Source organism: Caretta caretta, chromosome 9 (genome assembly GCF_965140235.1).
Source record: "Caretta caretta isolate rCarCar2 chromosome 9, rCarCar1.hap1, whole genome shotgun sequence".
Lineage (NCBI taxonomy): Eukaryota > Metazoa > Chordata > Testudines > Cheloniidae > Caretta > Caretta caretta.
Genome location: NC_134214.1, coordinates 69569854 through 69588724, shown reverse-complemented (window position 1 = coordinate 69588724; position 18871 = coordinate 69569854). Strand labels below are relative to the sequence as shown.

The window sequence follows — 18871 nt, the reverse complement described above, 5'->3', positions numbered from 1 at the left end:
TTTCCCTTTCTTGTCTTCTGCCTTTGCCCCTGTACCTCCCTCTGGATCCTGCTTCCAGCCTACCTCTTATCTCTCCTCCAATTACCAAACTCCTGCCACTTTTCTCTTGCCCTATTCTTCACCCCTCTGTAATCAAGTCAGATCTCTGATAAATACAAAGTAATGCACATTGGAAAACATAATCCCAACTATGCATATAAAATGATGGGGGCCTACACTGGCTTTTACCACTCAAGAAAAAGATCTTGGAGTCATTGTGGATATTTCTCTGAAAACATCCACTCAATCTGCAGTGGCTGTAAAAAAAAAAGCAAACAGAATGTTGGAAATCATTAAGAAAGGGATAGATCATAAGACAGAAAATATCATATTGCCTCTTTATACATCCATGGTATGCCCACATCTTGAATACTGCATGCAGATTTGGTTGCCCCATCTCAAAAAAGATATATTAGAATTGGAAAAGGTTCAGAAAAGGGCAACAAAAATGATTAGGGGTATGGAGTGGCTTCTGTATGAGGAGAGATTAATAAAGCAGGGACTTTTCAGCTTGGAAAAGAGATGACTAAGGGGGGATATGATAGAGGTCTATAAAATCATGACTGGTGTGGAGAAAGTAAAGGAAGTGTTATTTACTTCTTCTCATAACATGAGAACTAGGGGTCACCAAATGAAATTAATTGACCCAGTATGGCCGTTCTTATGCTTCCTCCTCCTCATCCACACTTCTGGGAGCCAACTTGGGGAACATTACTGTGGCCCCTGGCAACCAGGAGGAGCAATTGAAGGGAGAAATCCTGCTTAGCCTCTGCAGTGCTAAGTATTGAAGTGTTCAGTTGCTGTGAGGGATTATGAATGTGCATTCCAGCTGTAGACAGGAGATGTAAATAGATAGGTCATTCTCAGTGTAGATGGAACCTATGGAGGATTTAGGTGCCCATCTATAATAAGTCTTTTTCAGCGGTTTATATCATATCCAAATTTGGGTAATTTTTCACAAGAACAGCAAAAGGTCCCCTACTGGCATCAGTGGGACCACCCTGAGAAATTTTAAATCCCTGTTCCAAAGCATGGAGGTACTAGAGCTTCTGAATGAAATGACTGTAGGCATTTTTTTTAACATGGGCAAACCAATGTATTTTCCCTGTACCTTGTTCCGAGTAATGGCCGAACCATTCTAAATGAATTCTTTTTTACAAAACTGAGCCGGAGGCAGACACCCAGCATGGAGAATTTCAGCGCAGGTATGTTAATTTGGCGCAGTTAAAAGCACCTGAAAACAGAGTTTTGTAATGTGAAGTGTCGGGCCACCTCAAGTTTATTCGTTGCTCCGTTTTCTTTATATAATAAATTTGTGGTGATACAGAACTATCTGGTGGGTGCTTCATTGTATATATAGCAGCCAGCAGTGTTAGACTCTAACCTACACTAAATGTATTTTGTGTTTTAATAGTATTCAAAGTAATAATGGAATGCAAGTTGGTGGCTATTCCATCTAAAATGTGTCTGTGCAAATGAGGTTAATCAAGTTGTGTCTTTTGCAAGTGAATTCCTTTTACTTTTACTTTTTTCTTTTAATTTTTCCATATTCTCTGTTACAGACTTGGCATATTACAAAAATGGAAAGTTGTTTAGCAAAATAAATAAATTATAAAAAAAACATTAAACAAAATGTTACATTTCTAGAGGGAGTCAATGGAAGGATTTGTAATACAACTGTATAAAATAATTGTATGTAGTTTGGCTTCTTTTACGTTTCCTGCATTGCTTATTGAAACTCTGCTTTAGAAGTAAAATGACAGAACTGCTGGTAGTGCTGCTGTAATTTAAGGTTGGAAAGGGCATTCTATTCAAATCCTCTCTATATGTCTTTGACTATATAGATATGTAATATGTGTGTATATTTCTCTATCTGTCTGTGTAGATGGGGACAAATTCTATAAATATTACCTCTGACTGCTCGCAACTGAATCCATTCTCAACCACTTGCCAGGGAGGTTTTCAAGAGGGGAAATTCCACATTTTGATGGAGAGAAAATATCCCAGTGACAAATACCAGGGGATGCTAACACTTTTTCACCATAACTGACTTGACTTAATTAAGTAAAAATGAAAATACACATTACCTTGTAACGGGGGCAAAGAGCAGCATGCTGAGTGAAGTCCACTGTGGATCTACATATGTAGGACTGTTTAGCTGTTCAGTGTTTATGCCCTGATCCTGCAAAGACTTACATGCATACTTAAATTTACACTCTGGGTGTAGTCCCCGCTAAACAGAATGGGGCTCCAGATAGTGTATAAATCTAGGCATGTGCATAAATCATTGCAGGATTAAATTTTATGTGCTATGATGATCACCGCTACAGAAAACTCTAAATAGTTTTTTTTCTTTTTTTTTCTTCTTTTTTTTTGTTAGACTGTAGCTGTTCGAAGCTGCTCAAATGATTGGGATGTTTGTGAAAGGAGCATAATAAATTTAGCCCTTGGATATTCCCTCCACACACTTGTGTGTGTGTGTGTGTGAGAGAGAGAGATTATAATTAGGTATAATCTCAGTGTGTGCTTGTGTGTATTTATACCAAGTCACCCCAATTCACAGAAGATTAAATAAAAGAGGGTATTAATGAAAGACAAAATGCACTTTCCATTTTCTTACATTTTGAAATGCATTTCATTTCAGGAATTGTGGTTTAATGGGCTGGCATGAGACAGAAATAGAAAATCCTGAGTCTAATAATGGCTCTTTGACATCATTTTGCAGCCTTGAACCAGTCACCTCATTTGTGTCTCAATTACCCTCATTGGGTAACATTTGGGGAAGAATAAAAGTAGAGTGTTACGGACTGTGGTGAAGTTTGATTAACGCTCTTCACAGTTGAAAAGCTCAATAAAAGTGCCAAGTATTATTATATCTTATTATTGTGAAGAAATGGCTTCAGTTTTTGTTTCATTGTACATATAATGAGGAATTTTGTTCACAACTTGTTGCTCATGTAGCCTTATAAACCCGTTATTAGTGAATTTTTAGAACTAACTTACTCAAGAGCACATTAAGCACTTCCAATCTGAAAACTTTTTGGGCAGTGTTATTGATGTGTTCAAAATGGCAGTAGAATCCTACCCCAAAGGTGGTGGGTGAATTAAACTGATCCACATATGTAAACAGTCTTCAGTTCCATAAATCACTGGAATTCCTGAGAATGAATAGTAATTGAAATTTTCTTTTTATTTTGTTACAAGATGCAACATATTTGTGATTTCTCCATGATCTGTGAAGATCTGTGAAGATCAGGTTGTATGATAAAAGCCTAATTTAGCATGATAATACAATAAGTATTAAACAGGGAAAGAATGACTCTCCATATTTTACCTCTAGCCTCATCTTTATGCCTGTGACTGCTGATTATAAGTGCTATGAGTGAAACAGAAATCAGTGTGGAGCACTCAAGTTGCTTCTCAAATAAAGTTCTTGTTTCAGCATTCAGGTTCCCAATAGGCTTTTAATCAAGGTTATGGGAAAGTCCATAAACTTTCTGCTGAATATTTAACAAGCTGGAGGTCATAGCAAACACGACATGCCAAGGACAAGTGAAATGAGATTGCAATCAGAAGAGCAGAGAAGACCTGGCAATAAGCAAGACTTTATCTGGTAGATAATATCTAAGAAAACAAATATCAGAGAGTCACATTTTCAAGTTCCCTTTGTGAGACTTAATTTCCAGGTATAAGCTGCCAATATAAAAAAAATAGTGAATAGAATTGGGTGGCTCCACTGATTTTAATCACTGGCTTTTCTTCAAGACCATGATTGAAATCCAGTGTTAACAATGCCAAAATAGAGGGGACTCTGAACTATAGATGGTGTGTTTAGTATTCACAACATAAGCATTTTTTGTAAAAGTTAGTTTATACTCTATGGAATTTTGTACAAATTAAAATAAGTACATAAATAAGCTAAACCCTAAATATAACTGGAAACCAAGAATTCAGTTTCTCCAGACTCAATTACAGGATGTCGAAGCAATAGGATCATGTTACTGAGTATTATATGATACCAGTTGTACACAATAAAGTTTGTGTGGTCTCAAATCTAATGGCATGACACGAGCAGTTTGACAGGCATATGGTCAGGGGTATAGGCTCAGTGGAATTGCTGAGATGGTCTATATTTCATATTGCATTGGTGATGAGTCTTGTGCTGCACAGTTGTTCTGGTTACTCTCTTACTGAACCAGTCTTGATTAACATAAGGATGGGTGGGAAAACTTTTTTCAGGATTCAGATGTTTGGATTGTATAAAATCTAGTGTGTCCATTTTCACACATCTTGGTTCTTGTTGGATCAGGTATTGAAAGGGCCAAAATATCACAAGAGAGTCTATTTGTGCTTAATTTTGGGTCCAAGCATAGTCAGGGAGTAGTAGAAATCTCATCAATTTGAGCCCATTTTCATGAGCTTTCTAGCCACAGTTCACAGGATCCAAAGATATGGATAGTTTTGGGAAAGCCCCCAACAATTTGTTTGTTATCCAAAAACAACAGAAAGAAAACTATGTTTTGATGTTCATTCCCTGCTAAGACTCCAGCATTTGGAATCTGTTTCATTTTACCAGTAAGGTTTCCCCTCTTTCATAACCCTAATTTAAATAAGTACACTGTAACTACTGTAAGTAATTATGCCGACCTGTAATGATTATTTATAAATGTGCTCAACCTTTTAAAAGCAGTAAAGGTGTCCTATTTGGTTGCCTTTTATAATACATTGACTAATTACCCTGAAATTGCAGTAGAAATGCACTGTGGTTATGTTTAACTAAGATAAGTTTCCCTTTTTTGTATGAGAAGATAATTTTGCAAAATCTATCATCTGTCTAGAGCCTAGATCTAAAACCAACATACTCCAGACAACGTAGAGCTTGAAACTTCAGAAAATGAGTGTGCTTTGTCGATCTGCTTAAAATTTGTCAAGGACACATACTAATAGGTAGTAACAGTGGCACACCTGCTCTTCAAGGCAGTTCATTGATGAAACCTTTTTGGGACATGCATCTTGCTTCTTACCCTCTACCAAAGACTTGCTCAGTCAAGCAGGCAGAATCCATGGTGGGGATAGGAGCTGGCTTAAGCAACATGCCTCCTTTTCCAAAAGCATAGACTAGCCACTCGCAAAGTTATGCAGAGTCCCCATTAAATCTCTTCTACATGTGGCTCATCTCTGTCATGTAACAGAGCACAGCTGGGAGTAGTGAGGCAGTGGCACATAACTACTGGATCTACCAAGGCTAGCCGAGGAACTGAATGGCAGCAAGGAGTCCAATGGGTGTAAAGTCCAACTGGTGTTTGTAGGATCAGGCCTAACTTCCTGTACATTTATTTTAGTAATCCTTAGCAATCACTGCCTAACCAAGCTCTCATTCCATTTCAGTTAGTGGAGTGGTAACCATTTGTACATTTACTGAAAATGGTTATGAAAATGTGTGCAGTAAAACTGGTATTTTAGAGCATGTGCCGCTTTAAAGCATGTGGTTTGGTTTTTTTTCAAATTTTTTTTTAGCAAAAAGTTACTGAATTCTGTAACACTTGATTAAATTTATTTTGTAGTGAGTTTTGATGATCAAAGTGTCTAGTCTTTGAAACAAGACTACAGACATCAGACTCTGTTTTTGTTTAGTGACTTAAGCAGCCTTAAAAAAGGCAATTCTCCGGGGGAATTGAGAATCTAACATCTCCTTTGCCTCATACCAACAATGCAACAAATGCTTGTAAAAAAACCAAGCTACAGACATGAATTTTAGTCCAATTTTTCTTCTGTAGGGAAACCTGTTAACAGGAAAAAGTTCACCCCTGAAAAGGAATTAGCATAACTGACATTAACTGAATTTAACAAACTATCACTTACATTCAAAGCAACCATTGTTCTGTATAAATCCAAACATATCCCATTTCTACTAATTGAACCAATGCATGGTCTGTCTGTAAATGAGGTTAGATGAGACGCTGCTACTAAGCAGACAAGGCTCACACTATTTTATCTGGCCTGAAGCAGTCATCCTTGACTTAAGTTTCCAAGCACAGGGAAGTGTGAAGCGGTTTGGTTAAATGCAGTGATTCTAAAGGTTTTTTTTTTCATTCCTTCTGTCATTTTTACAATAGTGAGACACTCACATGAACCAGTTCTTTCCAAGCCTCCTTCTCACAGTGTCATCTAATCCAAGGAAACATTTAAGGTACCACAAATTTCTCCATCAATTTTATTTCCCCTAATAAATACCTCAGATTCTCTGCTCTTTTGATAGTTCTGCATTTAGAAACAGATGCCGTTAAAATGCTTAACAAAATATAGGTTTCAGAGTAACAGCCGTGTTAGTCTGTATTCGCAAAAAGAAAAGGAGTACTTGTGGCACCTTAGAGACTAACCAATTTATTTGAGCATAAGCTTTCGTGAGCTACAGCATCCGATGAAGTGAGCTGTAGCTCACGAAAGCTTATGCTCCAATAAATTGATTAGTCTCTAAGGTGCCACAAGTACTCCTTTTCTTTTAACAAAATATAGCAGCTCTGGGCTGTATTTGTCCTTCTGACTTCCCACGTTGTTTCTTCTTTTATTTGACCTGCTCTTGTTTCGTTTCCTCTTTTTCTCTCCTTCAATGATTGGGGAGGAGGTTGGTATTTTTGTAACCACACTTTCTATTTTTGATGTATTTCTTAATCCTCCTTTCCTGGTGCTGTTCCCTTTCCATCTGCTCCATTTGATCTCTGTGCTTAACTCCCCCTCTGTGTCTCCCTCCCCTTTTCTTCCCATTGTCTTTGTCCTACTCTGTCCTTCCCCATCTCCTTCATTCTCCCTCTTCTTCTCTTTCTCTCTCCCATCCTTTTTGTTCATGTTGTCCATTCACTTTCTCTCTGTCTGTTCTGTGTCCATCACACAATTTGGATGCCACTAGTCCTTTTCTCCCATCTCCCTAACCTAGCTGTCCCCCTGCCAGCCAAGTCCTCTTTCCCCATGCAGGCTGCTGTATGTGCAGATCTCTGGGTGCACAATATCTCACCCCTTGTTTGGTTATTAAATTAGGATTCTTTGTCACCATGTTTAAAACATTGCTCCTGGAGACACAGTATGATTACCATATAACATGAGAGGAAGTGATAGAGTTATAGGCAGATCTTGAAAACAGTCTTACAAATAAAACACATTTGTGATATAGATACTGAGGACATGATGGAGAGGATGGTTAGTAATAAATTTAATCTCAGTGCTTCACTTGTAAGATTGTTCATATTTCATTTGAAGCCTCACCCCTTTCAATAGAGTGAAGGAGTGATAATAAATGTATTCTTAAACATCCCTCATGTGAAGTATTCAATACATATCTTTTTCCCCCTTAGCAATCTAATTTCAAGAGTTATGCTTTCAGCATAGGTGTAAAAAGGAAAAAAAAAAAGCTTTTCAAATTTTGAAAGTTGGTGGGATGTATTAAGCAATTGATTTCGAAAAGAAATAATGTGGTTCTGAGATTAATGTTGTGACCTCGATGCTCCAGTGAACTTTCCATGTGCTGGATAATGTCAAGAATCTATATCAATACAATACAAATAACAAAACAGCATTAGGAGGACATTGTCATATTAAAATTAATATATTTTTATCAATCAGATTTTCTCTGTTATTGATCGATTAATTGGGCCCAGAAACTCAAGTTAGGAACCTAAATACCTTGGATCTGGGTCTTAGAGACTCTGTCCTGCAATTGGATCCACTTCAATGGACAGTTATGCCCACAGAATGTCCCATTCAAATCAGTTGGGGTTCCATGCAGATGCAAGGGTCCCCATGGATCTGATTGCAAGATTGGGACCTTGAATTGTAGAAAATATGAGTTGTGGAATTGGAAACACTCAGAATTTGCCACTTTGGAAATGCCACACTTCTGGGAAAAGGCACATTTTCATAGTGATTGTCACATAGCATTTTTTCGGGTTTTTTGATTGGGTGCCCTTCTCCTCTTGAAGGTCAAGAATAGCCATTTTGACACCTTTTTCAATACCTTGTGCAATAAAAGGTGTGGTTGTGTCCTAGAGTTATCTTACCTTGGGTTTAACTTTCTTTTCTTTTCTTTTCTTTTCTTTTCTTTTCTTTTCTTTTCTTTGAATAAAACAAGAGTGGATGAACAGGAACTTTGTTGTCCTGTTCTTGGGCAAGTAGGAGTATCCCCATATTTCCTTTTTTCTTCCCATTACTCAATTGTGTATGCTATACACATGGTCTATCAACCAGACTCCCATACTTCTCTGAAACATCTGGGTTACCTGCTCAGCAGGACATCTTAGCTCTACTTTTCCTTGCCTTCCCCAGGCCTCTTGCTCCTCCTGAGTATGTAAGTCATGGAGAAACAGGGGAGATCCATTCTCCAAATAACCAAGGGATGAAAAAGAGAAAAGGTGGAAGGAGGAAGAGAACACTGAGGGGATCATGACTCCTTGAGATAACTTTGCAGGGTCCCCCCAAATCCTAATGCTGGCCCTGAATCTACATAGCAAATTCTAGATACTGTTATTCCACATAATACATTATTATTATTGCAAACATCCTGTTCATTTCACAGTGGAGTTACAGAGGCATCGTTATGCACTAAATGCCAAATAGATTATAGGTGCTTATTAAAGTGATACAGGGTAAAAGTGATATTTTGCGATTCCTCATGCTCATTAAGTTTTGCACATTAGTTTTCTGATACCTGTGAAACTAAATGTGTCCAGTTTTGGGAAGTGTTGTTGAGGATTAAGTATTGTCCTAATTGCGTTTAAAAATAAGGTACTTTAAATTAAAGCTGACTGGAGAGCTGTGATTAGCTTTCTGAGACCTAATATTTTCAAACTATGTGTATAATATCATGAGATATACACATACAATACACATACAATACATACACATAGTAGGGTTAAATAATGAGTAATAGTAAAATGACAGAAAAAATAACAATTGTAAGCAAAGGAGAAAGGAAGAGTTTTCAGATGAGGCTAGGAAGAAGATGGAGATTTGAATTTGAAGGGTCCTTTCTAAAATCAAGGCAAAAATTCTCCCATGTGTTGCAGTTGTGCATTTCCAGTGGAGATTTCTCTCTCACACAGAGAAAGCTTGAGAGTTCAAAAATCAGAAAACATATTCCAAAAAATGTGATTTAAAAAAAATGAAATTTTATTATTTTAAGCCAATCTCATGGTTTTTGAACTTGAGGAGTTGGCAATACTGATTATTTCTATTTTGGCTACAAACAAAAATTCTCAAGTTGATGTGTGCAGAGAAAAGGCAAAGATATGGAAAATATTCACTCAAATGTTCTAGAGCTGCTATTGGTGATATTGCTGTCCTCACTTAATGAGTCTTACAGCTTGTGGGCCAGCAATGTTGCACTATAAACCATAACTCAATTTAGTTAATCCAAATAGAACCGGAACCAAATCCTTGTCCATCTCCTTTCTTTTCACAGTTGGCACCTACTCCGTGTCATCTTCTTCAGGTTTACAGAGCTTCACACATTTGTTTTCCTCATCACAAGATTTTTGCTTGATCATGCTTTGTCACTGAGTACAAATCACTCAATTCTTTGCCCTTATTTTTGTCACTCTGTCATTCTAACTGCTGCCCCCCATTCCTTCTTCACACAGTATCTCCCAAGAGATTCCTTCCTCTGCTTCTGTGCTATATGTACTTTCATACTTTCTTTACTGCTCAAATATCTGGCTTAACTGCCCTTAGGCTACCAACCTAATTTAAGTTAGGGATCCATAGAAGATTTTACTAGAGCATGAAATCTCTTTTTTGGATGACAACTGCAGTATTTATCAATAAATATCTTCCCATTATTCAGCTTTTTTTTAAATGGAAAATTAACCTTGGAGTTATTCTGGAGTAATGAAAACAGGTTAATCTGTAGTTAGAAACAGAGAATAATAGCAACCAATTAAATCATTGTGAAGTTAACTTTTAGAGTGCACACTCTAGAACAGATTTTAAGGTTAGTGATTTAAAAGCTCCTCACGTGACAGGCAAGCTATCCTAGTTAATTTAAAGTGAAATGTGAGAGGATTTCTTATAATCATTTAACGCTTCAGCCAGAGGCGGGTACAGTCATTTAGGCCGACCATATAGAAGAAAAATGACTGCTGAGCTACATGATATAATTATGAGGCTCCCATTTACCTTCAGTAACAGATAATGTGGAAAAAAAACAGGATTGTATATGTGAACTACTGATCTCTATAGATACGTTAAAGAAATACAAATAAATACTAACAATTCACATTTCTTCCTATCCTAATTATGCATTTTTTTTCAATTTAATTTTCTCCACTTTGAGTTACGACCTGAGTTATTTTTTCTGTCACATGCATATACATACATGTACATATTTTCACTCTGTCTCCTGATAGTAAAATGGTTGTGAATAATGTGAAAACTACAAATAAGTATTTTTGTTATTTCAGTGAAAGAATGCTTTGCAAGTCAGATTATGTGAGGGGGAACATTGCTATAAGACTCATTAGACATTCCATGTACATTTTTAGAATGCAGCTCAGGAGACACACACCCATTGTTTCTTAACGGGTTTTGTGTCCACTTTGCGCTTGCTATGCTAGGTATATCCATGAAGAAGGAATTAAAATAGTCTTTTGCTATTGCTTTCTGATTGCAATTTAAGATGAAGATCTCTTTGATATATTACTTTTGAGACGGCCTCCTGGAGTTCTGAAATGAGTATCCATAATCTCAAGTCTAATTTTTTGTGCTCTTCTGCGGTATTTACACTGTAATGCATATTTTGTTGGCCAAAAAATTAGCATCTGAGTTGAATATCGATATTATGTTGTAGGGAGTTGATTGTTAACTGTAATTGCACTGCTTCAGAAAACTGTTAACCTTCCTTAGCAATAAACTTTTCAGATGTATTTTCCTTTTCACCTGAATGCTGAGAAATTCCCAGTTAAACATGTGTCCTGCATCTCTGTTTGGTAACATTAGGAATCAGTGCTTCTGTTGCTACAGTTCTCCTCTCAGCAATTTACTATTTGTTAAGCGTGAATAAAAAAACAATATATGATTGATTGTGTTTTCAGTTTCCCAAGCTGCTTAAGTGACACTTTCTCTGAAGTTCAACACCACTTTATAATTGTAGCTTTCATAGAGTGGACTATTACTTCACTGGGAGCATAGAAATCTAGCTCATTTATTTTACCAATGGCAGAGGTGGGGAACTCACAGTCAGGCTTTATTAAGCTATTGTACTACCCTTTTCTGTGGCCTAGCTTTCTGCATTATGGGACATGTAAATGTCATCTGTAGACACATTAATAATTTGTTATCATTTGCACTAGCAATAAATAAAAACTTGGGTTCAGCTAAGCAGGTAAGAAGGACTCAGCTGTAGAAATCAAGTAAATATTGGTCACAATGTATTCCTCCATATACAGGGGTAAACAGTCATAAAATTGTAATTGTTTCTCTTTTATGGTCTGTCATGTTCAGTGGCTTCCCATGCAGATTGTTGTCAAATCAGTTTTATTCTTTTAGGCTGTGATTCAGGCCAGCATCTTCATTCAGGAAGGGGAGTATAAGTTCATGCTCTACATTAAGCATACATTTAAAGCCTGGTCTTATACCAGTAAGGTGAATGGGAGTTTTGCTGTTGACTTCAGTGAGTGCAGGATCAAAGTCCGAGTAAAGTGATTGGGACTTAAGCATGTGCTTAAGGGCTGTCCTGAATTGGGGCCTTAGACTGGGATTTTCAAAAGAGTCTATCAGCATTAGGTGAACAAATCTCATTGATTTCAATGAGATCTAGGTGATCAATTTCTTTTAGCCTCCTTTGCAAATCCCAGCCTCAGTACATTTTAAATTACAGTCACTTTGGCACAGATTTGCAAAGGAGGTTAAAGGGAATTGATCACCTAGCTGCCTTCAGAGAGGTCTGAAGCATCAGACCCCATTGGCTTCAAGAAAAGTTGGCTTAGTGAGACATCAGCAGGAGTTGAGGGCTGTCTGCATTTCTCAGGAGGTGCTCAGCATCCTGCAGGATTGGGCCCCACATGCAGAAGAGCTCACACATGGCAGAGACTGTGAAAGTACTTTCTATTTAGCAAGACTTGAATAGCTAGGTGTCTGGCTCGTGCTTTTAATTAACATGGACCATCACCCAAATAACTGGCTTGTGTCTGTGGCCTTGCTCTTTAGACCTTTTTGAATCAAAGGACTATCACTGTGTATGGCTGATAGCATGAATGCTGATAGCATGGTTGGTCCAACAATGTCAAAGATGTCTCTTTACCTCATATTTGTCTATTTTATTTACCTTAAATGATCTGATGACCCACCTAGATACCATCTTTTGATTTTGCTTTATTTTCATTATGGTTGAATTAAATGTAGCCACTCAAACTATTGACGTTTAAGAATGAAATATGCTTAAAAAATTAACCACAGGGTGTTCATAACATATGTAAATGATATCATGCAATCATACTCAGTATATAGCCACTTATTGATATCTTAATGGGTTACCTTGCAAGTTAAAATAGACATTCACATGGTTTTGTTTATTTGTTTTGCCTTTTTTTTTTTACAATGACTTTTAAATGAACACATTCTCAGGATAAGCAAGCAAGTAATTCTATACACGGAGAAGGGGGGATTCTTAACCTTGAATACTAGGAGTTTAACTTCCATGAGCTCTTAATGAATTATTCATACTATTATTCACCATGAGAGACATCAAAAAATCTTATCAAAAAATGATAGCTCTGTAAATTACCATTTTAGTATAGTGTGCAGGTATATAAAGAAAACTACGAAAATGGCATTGGTCAGTGTCTGAGTATAATTTGTGTAGCAGTGAGGTCTTTACATGTATTGCATGTCATATCTTTATTCATTTGAAGTCATAATTCATTTAATACTTTGTTTACCAGGAAAGGCTTGACAGACAAATGTAGTTTTATGTTCAAAGGTTCATAAGACAGTAATCCAGGCTATAATCAGTATGAGCAGTAACCTTTCTACAAACAAGCTGTTTATTACAGTTTGTTGATTGGTAGAACACCCTTAGGTATGAATTCACCTTTTTGTCCAGTGAATTTGTTTTTTCAAGGATGGAAACTAAAATACTAAGTTACTTAACTAAGCAAGAAGTAAACAACCATGGTAACTTAATCTAATTATAGAGGTAATGTAGTGTCTCCATTTTTATAGCTGTGATTTGCTTTTAGGGTAAGGATTAAATCTGTCTGTTATATAATGATGATAAATATATTCTCCCCAAATCTTCTCTGAGGCCCTGATCGTCAGGCAAAGCTTCTGTGATGTCACTGGTGCAGGGTCAAGCACTGAGTATATAACGAACCTTCTGGGATTTTTTGAGTCTGTTAATTAGTTTATCATTTTTCCATGAAGAATTTTGTAATCAAACCATTTTGGGATCACTCTGACAAATGCATTACTGATTTTTGAGATCCTAAGACCCCAATTCGTAAAGTTACTTAAGTTTATGGATAATTGTAAAGTGCACAAGTAGTTCCGTTGTGTTACTCACCTATTTAACATTATGCACGTGCTTAAATACCTTGCTTAATTAGGGCCTTACTTTACATTTTTTATATTTCACATTGCTAGTCATCGCAGTCATTTACATCTATTCTGTGATTATAGTTGAGTGTTTTTCATCAAATCTGTTGTATTTAAAGTATTTGTTGTTGAATGAATGGTTGAGGTCTACGTATCTTAATGTGAACAAAGATTCTACCTGAGTCAGCAGATCGCCTGAAACAACAGCTTTTGGAGATGGGATCGCCTCCATTGTTGAATATTCCAATATTATGAAAGAGAGTGAGTGGACATATGAGGTTGGGTTACAAACTGTTGCTTAAAATAGAAGCTGGGTTTATGAGAACATTGGTCCCAATAGTTCAGAAAACATTATTAGAAACTACTTTTCATAGTGGAAGGACTCACTATACAAACCCTTACAAAACATTTTGAAATCTTTAAATGCAGAAATAATTAACTATACTCAAGCAGCAATAAGCCATTTCAGAGTGTATAGTAAGTAGGCTTTTAGAGTCTAATCCAAAGCCCATAGAAGTCAGTGGAAAGACTCCTGTTGAGTTTAGTAAGATTTGGATCAGAATCATAGAATCATAGAATATAAGGGTTGGAAGGGACCCCAGAAGGTCATCTAGTCCAACCCCCTGCTCGAAGCAGGACCAATTCCCAGTTAAATCATCCCAGCCAGGGCTTTGTCAAGCCTGACCTTAAAAACCTCTAAGGAAGGAGATTCTACCACCTCCCTAGGTGAAAGAACAACAGTAGGCCCCAGCGAGATTTGAACTCACGACCCCTGGTTTACAAGACCAGTGCTCTAACCCCTGAGCTATGGAGCCTGCACCTCCATCTCAGTGTACTTCTTGGGTGACTGAAGATGGAAAGCCAACAGCCTCATTTCTCACAGTCCACCCAAATTGTACAGCAAATGCAAACCGTTACCGGCTTATTGTTTTAATTGCCGACCTGTCCTCAGTGCTGTGTATAACTTTTCTGTCACAGAAATCTAAAGTTTCATGAAATCATAATAGTGCTCATTTATTTCAGATCATCAAGTTCTATGGCTGAATGCTTAGGGGAAAAAGACAGGACCCAAACAGAATTCTACTGTCTGTTTACAGCTACATGCAGAGCTCCTACAGAGAGGGATTTATCATTAACTAAAATTGAAAACTTCAAAGGGATTCAAATTGGACCCTCTGGCATCTTCAGCTTCATATCAAAAAGACATCACCAGTTTTCTAACATATTCCCTAATTGCCTTTGTCTATGAGCTGTGCATTTACCCATTAAAAATGCTCAGGGCAAAACCCCAATATTTTTTTCAGATTTCGTTCCTAATGCTTTAGTTCCTAATTCTTTAAACTCACTAGATCACAGAATTTTGATAAGTCTGTAAAAACTCCCCCATGGCCTGTGCCTCAACTGTCCCTGGTCTTCTATGATTGTAGCATTTTTCATTAATTTTGTGATAGCAGAATGGTCTGCTTTGTTGGCAGCAGAAATACTCAAGGTGAATATAATATTTAGTATATCACATGCAGTGCTCCTTCATTTTTGTTTTCACCCAGGTGTTTTGTTCTAAATTTTGCCACAAGAGCCTCACTCCAAGGACTGATAAGCATCCGCATCATCAGCTTGACTGGGAATGAGGCATCAGACCCACTCAAAACCCTGTGCTATTGTGCAGTTGTGTTGAATATTGAACTTTTAAAAAAGCATTTTAAAAACCAATCCTAGTGCAGGGGTCCAGCACTAAAGAAATAGAGCCGGTTTCCCACAGTAAGCAGTGAAATCAATGGGACTACTCATTAAATGTGGTTTTGCTCAATTTGAGTAAGGGTGGAAGAATATGGCCCATATTAAATTATGATAATTTTTTTGTTGTCTGAACTGTCCTTATTTTGTGTGATATATGGTGCTAGGAACACAGTTGGTATTAATATGTATTAAATAATAAGAAGAAACACAGCATTTACATCTTCTTAGCCGTGGCCACAAGCATTTTCTTTTCAGAAGAAAGAATCCAAAATGGTGACCCAGCATGGTGTGTCCTGCAGGATAATGCAAAATTCTACAGTTTGTCTTGCACTTGACCCACCACATATATCTATATATACCACATATATACCACATATATAAGTGATGTAGGTTTGTCTTTGGTCCTGTCCTTCCTTTATGTACGACACTTGGACTCCTCTTGAGGAGAAGCTCATCATTTTAACTACTTCCTACATGAAGGTATTTATTTAACTTTTTCTGAGACAATTCAGTACATTTTACTATAACAAAGATCCTCCATGTATCACAGTCTGCTTTTTCTATTATTATTAGTTTGACCAATGCTTTGGGGACATCTTTTCTGATTGAACTCAGAGCTTATTGTTATGTCAAAATCATTATCACAGTAAGACAATGTCCTGGATATCAGAAGGCTTAATAAGATGTGTGCACAGATGTGGTTATCAACTTCATAGCCTGACAAAGGGAACTGCTTTTCATAATGAGTTAAATAAAAACAGAGATATGTCTAATTTTGATTACTTCACTGTATGAAGTATTGGCCTATTTGAAGAGAATTTTTTCTCATCTTAAAGAGTTTAATTTGATATTTGGGGTGAGAGGAAGGAAGAAATGTTTCATCCAAAAGTCTACACTTGCTGAATTTTTTTAGTAGATGGAGTGGACACAGTTGTAGTCATTATCTCACTGGATAATCCCTAAGGGGCACTCTGAATATTGTCACTGTAGCAAAGGGACAGCAGGTGGAGGATTAGTACAGTGGGATTCAGCAGTGATCATGGGTGAAATGAGTAAGCCAATATAAGAAAACAGGGTTGTTGGCTTTTTTCCCCTAGGTCCATGTATAGTGGTAGATTTATGTTCATCACCAGAAGTGCTCATTCTTGCATGCATGATCTCCCCCTTAGCATTAGAAGAGTTAATTATGCTTTGTTATGTTTTTCTGATTAATATATCATCTGAATGCTTTTTATGGTTGGTTTTTTTTTGTCAGACTTCGCAGGAATGTCTGTTAAGAAAGCTTTTTAAAGCTATAATCAATTGTAAGCATTTATGGTACAGCTACTTATTAATCATTTTATTTTATTTTACTAGCTGATGCTTTTAAAAAAACTATTACTTAAAATAAGGAATGGGAAATATATGTTAATACCCATATCAGCTTGAGATGACTAGAATACTTTCCATAGTATAGATTACATCATATAAGTGCATTTTTAGTTTAAATTAGGTATTTGGTGAGAGTGGGGGTTAGTTTTCATGTTTTCTGTAGAAACTTCTATGGTATTTATAGACTTCCATAATGTGCTGGTAACAAAGAAACAGGTACTATGACAATAAAGCTTTGCTGATGCCACCTGAAATTGGTGAAAATATGGGTGTTTTGGATTAGGCTAGGAATGGAAGGAACGTGAGAAAATTTTGCAAAATTTCACGGGAACTGATAATAAAAGAGCTTTTGAATAGTACTAATGACAAAGCAAAATATAGATTTCTCAGCTGTTTTACTTTTTAAAAAAGAAATCTATAAGTCTTCTTCTCAGCTAAAAATATGTATCAGATTCAGTAACTTAGTCGCCCTCATACAGTATGCACTGGAATGTAGACATTTTAGAAATAGCCTGCCTTTCGCTTGTTCTTTCCCTAGGTTACACAAGCAAAATTTTTCATATGCAGTGTTGTTGTAGCCATGTTTGTCTCAGGATATTAGAAAGACAAGGTGAGTGAGGTGATTTCTTTTATTGGACCAACTTCTGTTTGTGAAAGAGACAAGAAAATAAAATCTCTGTGTAAGCTGAAAAGCTTGTCTCTCTCAGGAACAGAACTTGGTCCAATAAAGAATATTATCTCACCCACCTTGTCGGTTTTCCTTTATCCATGATGATCTGATGTCCTATTTTGTTTTCTTCTGCATCACTGACCAATTGATTGAAGGTGATCACTTGCAAAACAAGAGTCACAAAAAATGTGCGTGTGCAACAGCAATATTTCCTTGTTTAGATTTTTGAGAATTAGCATTTACTTAATTTTGCTCTGTGTGTGCTCCTGGAGTAATAATTTCTCACAGCTATTTAAGTATACTGTGTCATATGGAGAATAAGAACGGCCATACTGGGTCAGCCCAATGGTCCATCTAGTCCAGTATCCTGTCTTCTGACATTGGCCAATGCCAACTGCTTGAAGGGGAATGAACAGAACAGGGCAGTGATTCATTTCCTGTAATCCACTCCCAGTTTCTGGTGGTCAGAGCCTATGGACACCCAGAGCATGAGGTTGCATCATTGACCATCTTGGCTAATAGCCATTGATGGACCTATCCTCCATGAAGTTATACATCTTTTGCAGCTATACCTTTATTCATTGGAGTTGAGTTGGTCAAATATTATTATTTGAGAGTTATTCAACAAATGTTGCTGTTGTTGATGAATATATTATTCAGTGAATACATTTTTACATGACAAACAGTTTTATAGTTGGTTGAAGGCTATTTGTCACATAATTTATTTAATGAATAATAGCAATGTTCAACACAGAAGAATTGTTTCCTAGTATTGAGAGTGGGTGGGGCTGGGGAGAGAGACTATCTTTTTTCTCTAGAAATCAAGATGAATTAGAAGACAGAAGCTTATGAATAACAATATGAGCCAGATACATATAAATGGACATATTCAATCACACACAACTACTCAGTATTTGTTTATCAAATACCTTGTACTAGGCTAGAAAAGCAGACTTATTTACCTCTGACATTTACAGACGGGTCAGGATTAAGGTAATTGATAACACAGTGAATGAAAGCTCAGACTTAGAGCATTATATCTTAAACTGCAGCTGTATTCTGCTTGAGTTCAATTTCTAATGCTCCCTAACCATCACTCTGTTATTAATAATCAGAAATATTCATCAGAGAATGGCAGAAGATGGATAGGAATGATGAACTGGCTAGTGTAGGAGAAAAGAATCTGACTCATAGCACCTTACAAACTATGCATTAGAAGGTCATCAGTTGAATGAATGCAGAGTGTTGGAGGACTAATGCTTCAGGAAGTGCAACAAGCACTGTGATGAGCTAAACTATCCACAGACAATTTGGCTGATTTACAAACCATGTTTCACATGCAACTCCTTTGCAATGCAGATATGAAGGCTATCATTCTTTAAGTAATTTTTCAAACTGATACACCATAATAGAACGTTTAAAAAAAAAGTATGCTTCCCTTTAAATGTCAGCTAACCTTTGGTCTGTAGCAGACTG

General features: G+C 36.8%; 1 protein-coding gene and 1 non-coding gene across 4 annotated transcripts in view; one reads left to right on the top strand and one right to left on the bottom strand.

Annotated features, from left to right (window-relative positions):
* PCDH11X (protocadherin 11 X-linked) overlaps window positions 1-18871 on the top strand; it is a 992740-nt gene that overhangs the window by 777134 nt on the left and 196735 nt on the right. The gene's annotated exons all lie outside the window — the stretch shown is intronic.
* On the bottom strand, window positions 14360-14432 carry TRNAT-UGU (transfer RNA threonine (anticodon UGU)). Its single transcript has one exon. It is a non-coding gene; the product is annotated as a tRNA-Thr (tRNA).